This window comes from Camelus dromedarius, chromosome 35, assembly GCF_036321535.1.
Source record: "Camelus dromedarius isolate mCamDro1 chromosome 35, mCamDro1.pat, whole genome shotgun sequence".
Taxonomy (NCBI): domain Eukaryota; kingdom Metazoa; phylum Chordata; class Mammalia; order Artiodactyla; family Camelidae; genus Camelus; species Camelus dromedarius.
Genome location: NC_087470.1, coordinates 8,156,484 through 8,172,325, shown reverse-complemented (window position 1 = coordinate 8,172,325; position 15,842 = coordinate 8,156,484). Strand labels below are relative to the sequence as shown.

At 34.8% G+C, this 15,842-nt stretch overlaps 1 protein-coding gene across 1 annotated transcript in view; it reads left to right on the top strand.

The window, feature by feature from the left end:
• LOC116155268 (uncharacterized) overlaps positions 1–5,119 on the top strand; it is a 359,531-nt gene extending 354,412 nt beyond the window's left edge. Inside the window, exons 7-9 of the mRNA XM_064482310.1 lie at positions 1,396–1,527; positions 2,873–2,980; positions 4,867–5,119. The gene's annotated coding sequence lies outside the window, so the exon portion shown is untranslated. The remainder of the gene's footprint in view (positions 1–1,395; positions 1,528–2,872; positions 2,981–4,866) is intronic.
• The last annotated feature ends 10,723 nt before the right edge of the window (positions 5,120–15,842 follow it).

Sequence of the window (15,842 nt, the reverse complement as noted above, 5' to 3'; positions counted from 1 at the left end):
AAAACCCTGGTGTAGCTGGTGAGGTTGGAAAGCATTAGAAGGTGTTTACAGAAGGATTAGTGGTTAGGCTGTAAAACGGAAGGATGTGAAAGTGGGGAGAATGATTCTCCTCAGAGGACACAGGACCTAATAAAGACATGGATGTGCGAAAGAACATTTCCCGACCTCTGGGTAATGCAATATAGCCTAAATGTAAGGTGTTGGTGAAAAAGCTGGTAAGAAATGGGGCCTGACAAATAGGCCTAAATGTTCATAAATCTGGTGATGGAGAAATTAAAGAATCTTTAACAAGGTTGTATATTATCATTTTTATTCATTAGAAAAATTACTCTGTATCAGTGCAGTGAATAGGTTAAGCTGTAGTAAGTCTAAAAGCAAAATGAAAATAATTCCACATACTTATTTAGCACACAGGAATTTATAAACACTAGTTATTGATGTAAAAAGTACTCTGAATCTCTAAAAATTATGTGATCTACTCATTGAGTATATGTGTGCTTCATTTAAATAACCCCCATTATAGAATTTAACTGTAGAAATGTTTCTTTCAAGTAGGTATCACTTAGATGACAGTGGGAAGTAGATGTCACATCTCTGTGTTCCTGTTTCCCAATCGCCCTTCATCTTGCCCTGTCCTTTTCACTGTTAGTGTCTTTAACATCTCATCCTCCCAAGTGAGCATCCTCCCATGCCCATCACAAATCCCACCATACTGGGAAGCTTAGGTCCTTGATCCTTTTATTGAAATGTCCCATAAAAACATCTTATCTAAAAGCACACTGTAAAGACAGCCCTTGTTTGGGAATCCTTCTCAGGAGATACATTTACACTCTGTCCTACAGAGGAGGCTCTTGCCTTTATAGGAGGGGTAGTAAGAATTTTACGGCCAAGAAGGAGAAGCTTAAGTCTATCCCTTTTGTACATTTATTTAATAAGTATTAAATGTGTAAGTGGTTACCATAGTGACAGGGTAACTCAAACATAGATTCTGCTATTAGTGTGTTACCTGTGTAGCCAGGAGAGACTATGATCAAGAATTTTCAAATCCAAGATAGAGATTAAAATCACCAAAGTGAATACAGATAAAAGAGTGGGAAGCAAAAAATAAATATCTTAGTTTATTATTTTACATGTTGGAATTAAACAGCCTGCTTAATGGGAAATTGCAAATATTTTTCCCATTTTAAAGCCTCTTTTATGTTAATTTGAATTTAATTTACATGCCACTTTAGATACAATATATTTGTCTTTCAGAGTTTTTGTTTTAGGTAGGTTTTTAACAGTTTAACTGGGAAATTAAATTGTATCTTTAGAAGTTACATTATCAGGATGAACTAATTAATTGTCCAGAAAAGAAGAGTGAGATTTTATAATCTTGTTTTATTTGATTGTTAGTGCAAGGATCAGACATCATTCATCTGGAGAAATGCTATTGGTTGCTGAGGGCTCAATCCCGAACTGGATGATTTGATTTAGAGACATTTGGCCCATTGGCTTCACCACCAATTCGTCCATCCCTGAGTGAAGGTGGGAATCCTTCTATTTTCTACAAATGTTCTTTGCTAAACACGTGAGCCTTGTTCCACCTTTGGAGCCTTGCGTAAGTCGGTTTACCTTTCTGCACCTGAATATTCTCATATATAAAATCAGTTTGACCAAGACAATCATTATGAAACTGTGCTCCAGTGCGGTGCCTCAGCATCTGGTGCAGGGTCAGGGTGGTGGACACTGAATAGGCAAAGCTCTAGCTTCCACACATGATCCCACCTCTTCCTCAGATGAGGAGTGTCTATTGTATATCTTTTAAATAGAAGAAGGTTCCACTGCTGTATCCTTCCCCCACCTTTAAATAATTAAGAAACCACTGGACTAGAACATCTCTAAGGTCCTCACTTAGCTCTAAACTTTTCACTACTATATATATATATATTTTAAATGAGGTTTACAAGGAGTAGTTGTGGGTGATAATCACAAAAACTGTATTTGAAATCTGAAAGCTTGGGTTCTGCTTCTGATTCAGACCTTTTTAAAAAAATTTCTTACTTTTAGCAAGTCATTTAACTACTTCTTAGCTTCAATTTTCTGCTCTTTGTGGGCACAGAATTAGATACTTGAAATAGTCTGTATTCTTCAGGCTTAAAGTGTGTTTTAAAAATATTTGTTAGGGGAGCTAGAACAGACAGAGCTTCCACTTCAGCAGTGCAGTTATGTTTTTACCTTTTTAGAATTAGAGATTGAGAAATCATTTCATTTGAAAACAGAATGATTCCATTTATTTTTTATGAAAATTTTAAAAACCACAGGATTAGATTATAAATTGCCCTTTATTTCTGAAATTTAATATATTTATTTATACAGATTAAGTGGCACAATGAAGACTGCAGTACAGAATTTCTTTCTCTTATAACAAAGTGTGTTAGTTTCCTTTGCTTCATGAAGGAGCTGTATGAAGCTTGTTAATAACAACACAGTATATCTTTGATAGAGTTCAACTTTTCTTCTTCTTTTTTCCTTTTTCTTCTTAGTCTTTCCATATTAGGATAATTGTGGTCTCTGACTTTTTTCCAGTTAAATTTTTGAAATATATTTTTATTTTTTACATTCTACAATCACTTTTGACTTTTGGAATTAATATAAGATAGAGACAGGTAGGCAGACAAAACCAAACACTAAATGATAGTATTTTCTTTTAGGAAGTTAAATTTTGGTTATAATTATGCCAGGGGGGAAAAAAACTTCTTAAGACAGTGGAAACTACTGATAACTTTTAAAAACTACGTCAGTTTATGTAAGTCATGCCTCCTTTCATAAGCATGTCATTATTAACAGGAAGTTTGTTGGCTGTGATTTATTCTGTGTTCCTATTTTACAGGTTTATTTAATGCTTTTGTTGAAAATCATGACAGCCACATAGATTTTAAGGAGCTATCCTGTGGGTTATCAGCTTATTGCAGAGGACCTCTGGCTGAAAGACAGAAATGTAAGTGTGTTAAATATCACAAAATTTGGAAGCTATACAGAGAAAAATATTAGCATCCATTCATGTAAAAAATCATCTGATTAAGGCTTGAATTTTCATCCCTTTGGCAAATAGCAATCTCTTGCTCAGGTTTTACTGAGGTCAGTGTAAAGGTTCAATCATCTATTCTTTTTTACTGTGGAGTAATTTAAGATCATTGTTATTAATAATGGTTGATTTTCCAGATGAATGTACAATTCATGACAAACGAACTACATCAGTCATGATGTGTTTTAAAATGTTAAGCATATAGAAAATATTTTCTGGTAGTCTATATAGTAAATTTGTCTTGCTTAACTTGAATTCCAACTTATTTTCTATCACTGTGTATATTGATATTTTATTAGCAAAATTAAATTTATGATAAAACAATTTTATTAAATACTAAATTTATCTTTTAAACCTAGCTAAAATATTATAGCATAATTTATAAGCATATTACATTAATAAATCTTAACCATATTTGTTTAGGAAAATGCAGCAGCTTACATTTAATTGGAACCTAATTCTTATATATTCACTAGGGTCATTATCACTGCATCTTTCTAAAATACAGCTTCACAAATACTGCATATTTTGGGTATGATACTTAATAGTTCAATATTCTTTAGTAATGTTGCACTGTGATGCACTCAGTTAATTTAATAGCATAATTATTACACGGGTGTGTGAACTAGATAATTATTTAATCTTAAAAATTTAGATTTCTTTTATCTTCCCTGATAGTATACCATTACTCTAACCTGGCTTTGTGATAGATTATTTGTTCACATTAAAGTTCTGATATTAAAGAGGCTGAAGTCTTTGTTCCTCAATTTAGGTTAATTATTGTCTTAAATTTTTCTTATATTTATTTTTTGCCAGTGGACTAGTGGAAGTTAACCAACTAGACTAACTAGCAATTTTGCTGATATTGATGTTAATTAGCAAAGTGCTGATATTTCGGATTTTTAGCTTGTTGTATATAAACTTCATTGAATATTTCAAATTGTTCTTAGGCAAAAATATTGGGTGCACATTAATTACATTGGAGAGGTAAAATCTTTATACAGTCATCTCTCATTATCTGCTGAGGATTGGTTCTGAGACCCCTCAGATACCAAATCCATGGATGCTCAAGTCCTTATGTAAAATGGCATAGTATTTGCATATAACTTATGCACATCCTCCTGTATACTTTAAATCATCTCTAGGTTACTTGTAATACCTAATACAATGTAATTGTTTGCAAATAAAATGTAAATGATATGTAAATAGTTGTCAGTGAATAGCAAATTCAAGTTTTGCTTTTGAGAACTTTCTGGGAAAGTTATATATATACTTATATATATTCTTGCTTCTGAGAACTTTCTGGGAAAGTTATATATTGATCTACTGTTTATACCTGTGAATGCAGAACCAATGGATACAGGGGGCTGACTGTACCAGATTTTTGTTGATTCTTAATATAGATGGAATACTTTCAGCATTGTAAGAATCAACTCTGAAGTGATCAGTTTTAAATATTAGAAATTAATTTAAAAGCTTGAATTACCTTCTCAAAATCTGTGAGATATTGTATAGTAACTTGGCCCTTTTTCAGTTTGAAAGAAATTTAACTTTAGATTTAAGTGAAGGATAGAGTTCTCTAAGCTGGCTAATGATATAAGGAGAGAGACTTGTGAAGTGTACAGGAATTCCTACAAGTTCAAAGGAGTTTAAGGACACAGTGTCCTCCAAATAAGAACTTAATCCAGAATGTAGTTGTTTGAGGAACTAAGTAATTTTACTAGGGCAGCTTGTAATAAAATGTATTATACTTCAGAATATGAAAGTAATTTCCCTCCATAAGAGTTTCTTTTCTTTAGTTTGCTTCAAGGTATTTGATGTTGACCGTGATGGAGTTCTCTCTAGGGTTGACCTGAGAGACACGTGGTTGCACATTTAGAGGTCTGGAAGGACAACTGCACCGATGATACCCTGGTAAAGTCTGATTGTATACATCTTCTTGCATGTAAACTTCCAACAGGAACATAGAGTGAAGAATTTTTTAAAAGAGGTTGAGAAAAAGATTTCTTACTACTTCTAGGTTCTATATTATGCTACTCAAAATATTCATAGCCAAAGATGAAAAATTGGGAAGAGAATTTGCCTTAGAAAATTTAATAAACTGAATGTATTATGTAAAAAAAATGAAACCACTGGAAAATTGTCATAATCTTTAAGGTAAAGAAGCAATCTATTTCTGTAATTAAAAAAAAAAAACTTGACTGAAAATACTTTATACTTCAGCTACTGGCTAATAAAAATGATACCTTCTCTTTCCTAACTACTGACTTGGGTTTCTGGTTTTAAAGGAATTACATGTGGATCTATCCAACATTGTAGAAGACAGATAGAATGCACATGACACCACAAAGCTGAGTCTAGCAGAGATTAGTTTGTTCTTTTCTAAAAATACATTATATTCTGAATTGGTATACATACCTTACATATACATACTTGAATCTCTTCTACATCATCCCTGCTAAATGCTTATTTGGACCTGTGGTTACAGTGCCTCCAAGTTGCCCCTAAGGAAACCCCATTCCACCTTTAAACAACTCCATTAAGTGTTATTTACATAAAAACATTATATTTTATAAGCTAGGCATTTTATAAAATTTAAGTAGAGACAGCCCTTGCCATCTGTAATTTAAAATCTTTACTTCTCCCATTTTAATACATTATGGTAAGACAAAGCTTATATTGAGCAAAAGAAGCCACAGAATAAAAGAACACATTGTACAATTCAATTTATATGAAGTTCTAGAACAGAGACAGAACTAATGTCAATAAGTGTTACAATAGTGATTTAGGAGATGGGTGATTTAACTGGGAAGGACCATAGGATATCTGGGATGATGGAAATTATTTTTTATCTCAATGTGGGTGGTGTATATATTTTAAAAATTTTTTTCAATAATATTGGTGAGGGTCTGTCCTAAGTTCTTTAATAGCAGCCAGAATAAGTGTATAATAGCAGAAACAAGCATGTACTTTACAAAGAATAAGGCCTTGAATTTTTTTAGTTTCACAACATTTATTGAAGATATTATAATAGGTTTGCCTTAATGTCTATGTGAAACTGAAGATAATCCATATATGTGAGACACATATGAGTTAATTTGACCCTTTCTATTCAAATCTTGACATGTACCAAGTAGCAGATGGTAGGATGTAGACCATAGTGTTCTTATACAGGCTTAGAAAAATAAGTAACATTTTTTTAATCACAAATCCAGAAGAAATCATCATAGTCTTATTAACTGACACTCAATAGAAATAAATAATAGAAATTAACTTTTCAGGGCTTGATCTTTGTTTGGCAATTCAGATAACCGTCTTCATTTACTTTTCTGCCCAAAGGAAGGTAGCCATTTCTATTTGGTATATATGAAAACAGAAACATAGGAAAGTTTCTTTTAGGAAATACCTTATGTAGAGATACAATTTCCATCGCCTTTTTTCTGGGTGTTTGATAAGTATGGAGGTTATCATTGCTGTCTATTTTTAAGTAAGACTGAGTTTCTTCTTATGGCTGTACTTTTGAACATTAAAAAAAAGATCATTTAGCTGCTCCATCTCCGTGTAACCATAACAATGAAATGGTAAAAATTTAGAATAGAATTTGGACCTTTCAACAAAACCTATTACCCATATTCACTGGTAACTAGACTGTGACAATATTACCCATTATTTTGTATCATTACATTGGTATTAATATACTTTAATGGAAGTTGCATCTTGAAAGACAATAATTACCACCACAGTGCTTTAAAATCTTTTCTTATAATAAGTGGTATTATATATTGAATGAATACATGAATATCATTAATAATAAATATTACTAAGAATCATTAAATAATAAATCGTTAGATAATAAAAATATAATTAAGTAATTAAAGCTAAGAACATTATTATTCATCTAGGATTGTTAAGGTGATTGTTCAAAACATGAAGTAAGAAGCATTTGGTTATATTTTTGCCTCCCAAGAAATATGTCTACTGTATATAAATGTAATTTTTGGTACACTATGACACCAAAAAAAAAAATACCACTTTACTCAACTTGTGAAAGTAATGTTAAATTTTATTTTGAGGAAATGTTAATATAGATACTCATTTATTATATATATTTAGTTCTTTTAAATCTCTTAAGAAGTCTAATGATATTTCCAGGTGTTTTAAAGAAGATCTTAGAAAATTATTAGGGTCAATGGGCATAATCCAGAGAGTTTGGAAAGATGCTTTCAAAGTTAGTAAATAGTCCTTTTTCTCTACCCAGAAACTTTTGTGGGTTCTGTTAGTAAACTTCACCTTGAACCAGAAGATACTGTGAGTTATTTCCCAGGTCTTACTGGAGGAAGACTTTTGGTGATAAATTGCCCACGTTATGACTCACTACTTCAGAGTTTGGTTACTTTTGAACTTATTTTTGCTGGCCTACTTTTAGATGAACACATAGCATCTACATTAAATCATTAGTTTTCTTTCAGACAAATGACCGTTGCAAGTTTAATAAAACAGATTTTATTCAAATAATATAAGAAAATGAAAATTTAAGATATTCTTAAACATTGTTTCTCTTTCAGAATGGCCATCTTAACTCTAGAGGAATATCAGATCTGGAGTGTGAAAAATGTTCTTGCCAATGAGTTTTTGAATCTACTTTTCCAGGTATGTTTAAGGTAGGTGACAGAGACCGAGGGCAGTGGTACCAGTAGTTCTACATCTTTTCCATTATGTAGTAGTTAGACAACTAGGCTACAAAACCATATATTGTCAAAAGAACTGCATTAACCTGTACACCACCTGCAGATTGTAAGTTAGAGCGTGCGTGCTTCTCAGAGTCACAATGTGCATGATAGGAAAGTAGAGTATAGCTGATAATGTTTATCTTAATAACTCATGATAGAGCAGATTGTAAACACATAGAAAAGAATTTAAAATGTAAAAGCCATTATAATTTGCTATTTTTCTTTACTTTGTTTTTTTAAGACCCTTCCTAACAAGTAAGGCAGTGTGGACAGAGACATAGATCATAAGTCGGCAGCTGTAAATTTTTCACAAAGTATACAATCTTTCCAGTTAGGAGGTTATTGTAGATGCAAAGCTGTTTCTTAATTTTCTTTTTTTTTTTCTTTTTTTTAATTTAATTCTTTAGAAGGCCCAAAAAAGATTGAAGGAGAAAGGAGGAAAGAAAAGCTGTCAGGGGTGAACATGAAATCATAAAACTTGCCAGATTTTAACTATTTTCCCAGTTAAAGTAGTTCTCTTTGCTCCAATTTAAAGAAACAACTTATAGTTTCCCATTTTTCATAGTTCTTCATAAATATATGTTAATTTAATAGTATTTTACAGGGGGGAGGGTTGTGAGTAGGGACAGACTGGAAGTTCAAGATTTGTAAATACTGACAGTATATATAGAATAGATAAACAAGTTTATACTGTATAGCACAGGGAAATATATTCAAGATTTTGTAGTAGCTCATGGGGAAAAACTATGAAAACAATTATACGTATATTCATAAAGTACTGAAAAATTGTGCTGTACACCAGAAATTGACACAACATTGTAAACGGACTATAACTCAGTAAAAAAAAAAAATCAAGATAAAACTGTTAGAACACTGTAAAAAAAAGGAGTATTTTAGATTTTTCCTATTTTATTCTCCTTTTCTTATAAAAGCACCCCTATGAAGATCAATAAGGCTTGATATCTTTATATCTATCATGATCCTCCATTGTAAATACAGAGTAACCTGCCTGTGACACAGCTATGTTAGAATAAATGAAAATTGAACTCTTCCTGACAGCTAATAATTAATGTATATTTAAAGCATATGAAATCTGATAAGCCTATGATACCCATTTATATCAATCAGTTGCTCCACTGTCAGTTATCAGCCAGGATCTAAGTTGATGTCTTTATAAAATATAAGTACATATAAAAATAATATGAACATACTGCAAACAGAAATGACTTGCTTAGTAATATGAAAATTGAGCAGCTATTTTTATCTCATTCAAAATGATGCCCTCAATTACTTTAAGTTATCATTAATTATATAAACATTTTGACCACTTAAGTTTGTGTCTGAGTCATCTTGAAGCTCTTACATAGCAAAGCATTTTGAACTTTTATATTGCCTTTCCTAATTTCTCATACTTATCAGGGAATTGCATAGGCACTATTTTTTCTATGACTCTATAAACAGATGTATGCCTGAGATTTTGTTTTGTGTCTCAGTGTTTCTAGCATTATATTACTGACAGATTTTTTGTTGGTTATCAATCTAATTTTTTTCCTGGAATATATAGTCCTTTCAAATATATATATATATATATGTAGTCAGTTTAAATGTTGTGTCAATTTCTGGTGTACAGCACAATGCTTCAGTCATACATGAACTTACATTTATTCATTTTCATACTCTTTTTCACCATAAGTTACTACAAAACTGTATTGGATATAATTCCCTGTGCTACACAGTATGAACTTGTTTATAAATTGGGAGTTTTAGATTTGCATGTACTAAATATTAACATTGCATTTTATGATGCTCACTTTATCCCATATTCAGACATGCTTTTAAAACTTTATTTTCACTTAATATAAAAGTAAGCACTTACTCTAAACTGTTTTATTTTCTGTCTGTTACTAAAATAGAATTAGCTAGTAAATTCAGTGATAAATGCTTGAATTATACTTTTATTTTATTTGCCAAGATCCCACTCCTGGCTGACCATTTTGCGTATTTAAGTATAAAGTAAGTAAATGTCAGTAGAATTAGGAAAACATTCCTGTGGTAGTATTATTTTCAGTCCTTTCAAATAAACTCAGTGCCCAATATTTTGCAGAGGAAACATTCTAAACATGATCAGGATCTTCTATCTTGTACGTTTGTCAGAAAGCGTCAAATGTTAAACAGTTTGATAAACAGAATAGTGCACCACACTGACCCCTAACTATATGCATGCTCTAATCCTGAAATCTGTGAATATGTTATTTTACATGGCAAAGGGGATTTTGCAGATGTATCAGGTTAAGGACTCTGAGACAGGGAGATTATACTGGATTATCTACATGGGCCTAGTCTAACAACAGGAGTCCTTAAAAATTGAAAATCTTTCCCAGCTGTGGTCAGAAAGATATGACTTTGGAAGAAGGATTAGAAAGCTGTAAAGCTTTTAGATTTGAAGATAGAGGAAGCGCCATGGGTAAAGAAGAGTGGGTGAACTCTAGAAGCTGGAAAAGACAAGGAAATATATTCTTCCTTTGACCCACAGAAGGGCATAGCGCTGCTGACATCTTGATTTTTAGCCAAGTGATACCTGTTCCTGACTTGACCTACAGAACCATAAAATAATAAGTTTGTGTTGCTTTAAGCTGCAAAATTTGTGATAATTTGTTACAGCAGTGATAAAAATAAGGGAGATAATCCAAATTTATGGATTGGAGGGCTCGACATTTTAAAGATGTCAGTTCCCCTTCAACTGATCCGAAGATTTATATGTGCACATCAAAATCCCCAAAAGTTAATTGTTGTTACTGTTTTTTTGTAGAACTTGACAAGCTGATTCTAAATACATAGAGAAGCGTGAAGGGCCAACAATAGCCAAGATGATATTAAAGAACAATGTTAAAGGACTTATTATAAAACAATATTAAGTCTATGTGATAACTACCTAAAGTTAGACATATAGACCAATGGAACAGTATTGAATTAAACCCTGTACCATACATGAACAGTAATTTTAGATAGATTATAAATCTAACAAACTTGAAACATAAAGCAAAGCATCTGGGTGAGGGTAAAGCTCAGGTGGAATGTGTGCTTAGCATGCATAAGTCCTTGGGTTCAACTCCCAGTACCTCCATTAAAATAAATAACCTAATCCCCCACCAAAATAAACATCTAGAAAATGATTTAGGAGATATTTTAACGACTTTGAAGTGGCAAAGAGTTCTTAAACAGGACACAGCACTAAACATAAAAGAAGAGTTTTAAGTTGGACTTCAGTAAAATTAAGAATTATTTTTATCAAGAGATACCATTAAGAAAGTGAAAAGCTAAGCCATATGGTGGGAAAATATATTTGCTATACCTATATCCAACAAAAGCCTTGTATCTAGGGCATATAAAGAACAAAAACCAGTGGAGAAAAAGCAGAACCTCAATATTAAAATGTGCAAAAAAATTGAACAGGTGCTTCAAAAAAAAATCCAAATAAGCTATGGAAAGAGGCTGACCTCTTTAGTAATAATGGAAATACGTACTAAAACCACACTTGGAACACCATTAGACATCCACTACAATAGTTAGTTGTTAAGTGATATGAAGCATTGGTGAGGGCAACAAGCAATGGGGACTCTTACACATGGCCAGTGGGAATATAAATTCTTACAAATACTTTGGAAATAGGCTTTTTGAATGAAAGTTATATATGTATATGTGTGTATATATATGTACACACACACACATACACATACATACACACACACACACCCTATTACCAAGGGTAACCCATGTGTGTACCCTTCAGAAACTTCTACATCTGAGCAACAAAGGACATCCAGAAAATTCTCATAATCACTATTTCTTATAGCCCCAAATAGAAAAGGACCCAAACACCTGTCAACAATAAATACATAACCATAAGTGGTGGCACATGCATACAAGTTGTATACTTTAAAGCAATAAAAATAAATATACTAGTTTACAGAAAACACTAGTGGATGAATCTTACATAATTTTGAGTGGAAAGTACGGGACCAAAAATTTCAAAAGCAAAAAAGCCAATCCATGGTGGCTGAATTTAGGATGGTGAGTCCATCAAAGGTGTGCCGTAGTATCTGGGAAAAAACCCAAAGTGGAACAGCAATGTTCTGTTTCTTGACAGGATGAGGTTACATAGATGTGTTTACTTTGTGAAAAATCACTGAGCTGCATACTTAAGATGTGTTCACATTTAAGCATGTATATTATATTTGCATTTTTTTAAAAAATGTTAGCTTGCAAAAAAAGATACCCAAAGCCTAAGTATTTATCAGTAGGAGAATGGATAAAACAAATGATAGTATATTCAAACAATGGAATAATATTTAACAATAAAAAAGAATCAACTACTGATACAAGGATGAACCTCAAAAGCCTAATTTATACATTTCATTGTCAGGTAAGTTTTAACTCAGAAGGTAAACAAAACTATAAACAGGCATGTGCCCTGGGGGAGGGGTGCTGTAGCCTTTGTCTCCTCAGACCTGTGCCATTACTGGCACATCTCGCAAGAAGAGAGGCAGAGCTCAGCCACAGCTACCATCTCCTGTTCATAGTGCCTGGGCGGGGGCAGGGCTGAGACCTGAAACTGCATGTGGGGGCTCCACAACCTCCTAGGCAGGACTGAGACTTGTTTATAGCCCGAGGCAGGGAGGATCTTTCTATCCTGACACCTCAGAGAACTTGTGCTGCCAAGAGAAACAAGGAGCTCTGATTTGGCACAGAGTGTAGGCAGGGCTGTTCCATGGTCTTCCCCGAGCCCACCTACAGACCGCTTACCTGAGGCAGAGCAGGCAGCTGCACAGAGCAGCAGAGTCCCAGCACCAGGAGAGGGCAGGTGGGCAGCCACCCACCTTCCTGGCAGGAAGACAGCACTTGACCACGGTGCTGGGATGGGGTGTGATCTGCCCACCTGCCTCCCCCTGAGCACAGCATCTGACTGTGGCATCAGGAGGGGGAGTGAGCTGCCCGCCCACCGGGTAAGAGCTCAGCTCCTGACCTAGTGTTAGGATGGGGCACAATCTGCTAGCCAACAGCCACTGAGAGCAGCACAGATGAGGGCGTCAACAGAAGGCCTATGAAACAGCAAGCTGAGTTCACGAAGCAGGGCAAAGACACAAAGACCTGTCAATAAAATCATTAAGGGCACACCATCTCCAGGTTAAGTACATAACTGATACTCCTTAAGCCACGGTGCCAGAGAGATATGAGCAATGTGAAGAAGCAGAGAAACCACTCCCAATTAAAAGATCAAGAGAAATCCCCTGAAAGCATGATCAAGGAAATAGACATTGATGGCCTACTAGATCAAGGTTTCAAAAAAAGAGTGATCAAAGTACTGAAGGAACTAAAAAAAATAGGGTTTAGGGATATAAAATATGTCAAAAATGAAATAGAAACTATAGAGAAGAACCAAGTAGAATTAGTAAACTCATTGGCTGAGATGAGAGCTGACCTAAAGGCTGTGCAAAGCAGACTAGAAAATACAGAAGAACAAATATGTGATCTAGAAGACAGGACAACAGAAAGCACCCAATCAGAACAGCTGAGAGAAAAACAAATAAAAAACAATGAAAACAATATACGGGACCTATGGGGTAATATAAATTGTGCCAATCTATGCATAATAGGAGTTCCAGAAGGGGAAGAAAGAACAAAGGGGATTGAAAATGTATGGGAAGGACTCATGACTGAAAACTTCCCAAACCTAAAGAAGGAATCATATCCAAGCACAGGAGGCTCAGAGGGTCCCAAAAAATAAGAACCCAAACAGACCCACACCAAGGCACATCCTAATCAAGATAGCCAGAGTCAATGATAAAGAAATGATCCTAAAGGAAGCAAGAGGAAAACAAAGAGTGAGTTACAAGGGAACCCCCATAAGGTTTTCAGCTGATTTCTCTACACTGTTTACAACAGCTAAGACATGGAAACAGCCTAAAATGTCCTTCAACAGATGACTGGATAAAGACGTGGGATATTTATATGATGGGATACTATTCAGCCACAAAAACTGACAACATAATGCCATTTGCAGAGACATGGATGCTCCTGGAGAATGTTATTCTAGGTTGAGCAGAACAGAAAGAGGAATACCATATGAGATCACTCATGTGTGGAATCTTAAATATATGCAAGATCTTGTGGTAACTCACAGCAAAAAAAAAAAAAAAATGTGACAATGAATATATGAACATTCATGTATAACTGAAAAATTGTGCTCTACAGTGGAATTTGTCATAACATTGTAAAATGAATATTACCTAATAAAAAGTGTTTAAAATAAGTAAAATAAAATATAAACTTTAAAATACTGTATAATGAGAGGTGTGATGTTCTAGCATCTGTTCTAAGAAGTACGTTAGACACACATAAGGATAGCCAGTGGTCAGAAAGAACACATGTTATCAGCTACCACCCCATGCAAATTAATGGCATTTAGTAGATATTCATATATGTGTGTACATATATAAAATATGTATTAGTATATATGTAAATTAAATAAAATAATTATATTATAATCTAATGTAAAATCATATCAGCAAGCGCACTGTGCTGACATAAAAGATGCACAGTTACTATAAGGCCTCTCCCCTTATTTACTATCAGTGTCAGAAAGTCTCTTGGAATAAGTTAGCAGAATAAAAAAGTCTAAAAAGACACAAGAACGCACTCTGTTAAAGAAAATAAACCACAAGAATAAAACAAATGAATGGACAATGAAGAACCTACAGATAAAAATGCCAATTTTTATGGGAAATAGCCTTAAAATAAAAAATAAGGAGATTATATTCTAATTTCACCTTTTGAATAAAGATATACAAAATTTAGCTGAATACTTTCATATTTTGCACTTATGAAGAAAACATGTATTTGCAATGAAAAAGCAGATATTATCCTGCCTTTTAAGTATTCTAAAGTTTTAGGTTTGAATATATTTCATCTTAAATGGTCTTAAGCACTATGCAGTGGTTGGTGTTTTAAAAATACCACTGTGTGTGGAACTTCTAAAAGTGATTCAAAAAAATTTATATTTTTGTAATGATTTAGTAAAGGCCTGGATATTATTTTTAACAAGACTACTCACCATGGAAAGCTGCAAGATTTTTTCAATGAGTTTATATTCACACATGTTTAAGATTGTCACTATATTATGAGAAAATATCAACCGTGGCAGTATTTTGACTTGAAAACGAGGTAAGCTGAGAATCATATTTTAAGTATAAAATAAATGATTGCATTCCTTTAAAGACAAGAAATTAAAAGCATAATAAACTCTGACTTTGACACACTTAAAATGTAAAAATTAACATAATGTGATTTTACACACTTCTCTTTAACTCTTTCAGTACTTCCTCAGCCCCTTTCCCATTACACCCGCGTCCCCGCTCCTGACCCTTGGTGTACACACCTCCTTTCACACGGGGGAGCGGGGACCCGGGCGGTGAGGACCGGGGGCGCGGACACTCACCCGCTCCCGGCGGGCGAAGAGAATAGTCGAAGCGGGCCCGCCAGTGCACCCGTCCCCTCCTGCCCAGCCGGCCGGGGCCCCAGCTCGGTCAGGTCCACACACACCCCGGCAGGAAGAGGGCTCAGGCAGTGGGAAAACGGCGTAAATTCAGACAGCAGGCGGGGAGAGTCCTTCTCCCGCGGACACGCAGGCAGCGCTGACCCAGACCCTCCCTGGCGCCGCCCGCTCAGTCCTGAGGAAAACAAGCTCCGCCCCCAGGGAAGATGCTGGCTGCTGACGCGGACTGCGCATGCGCACCGCCACCTAAGACACGCTGGCTTCGCGCGCCCCCTGCAGGTCCTCGAGGGTGGTGCAGGATACTCAGAACTCACTGTAGAACACATGACCCCTCCCAGCCAGGATGCTAAATCACTGGAAATCTCAGTGCCCTGGCCTCTTTATTGATGGCACTGGCGATGCTCTCATCCAGCCATGCCTGCTCTCTTGCCTGGCACATGCCTCAGTCCTTGGAATCACGCCTGAATCAGATTCTGTTCTGGAGGAAGGACAG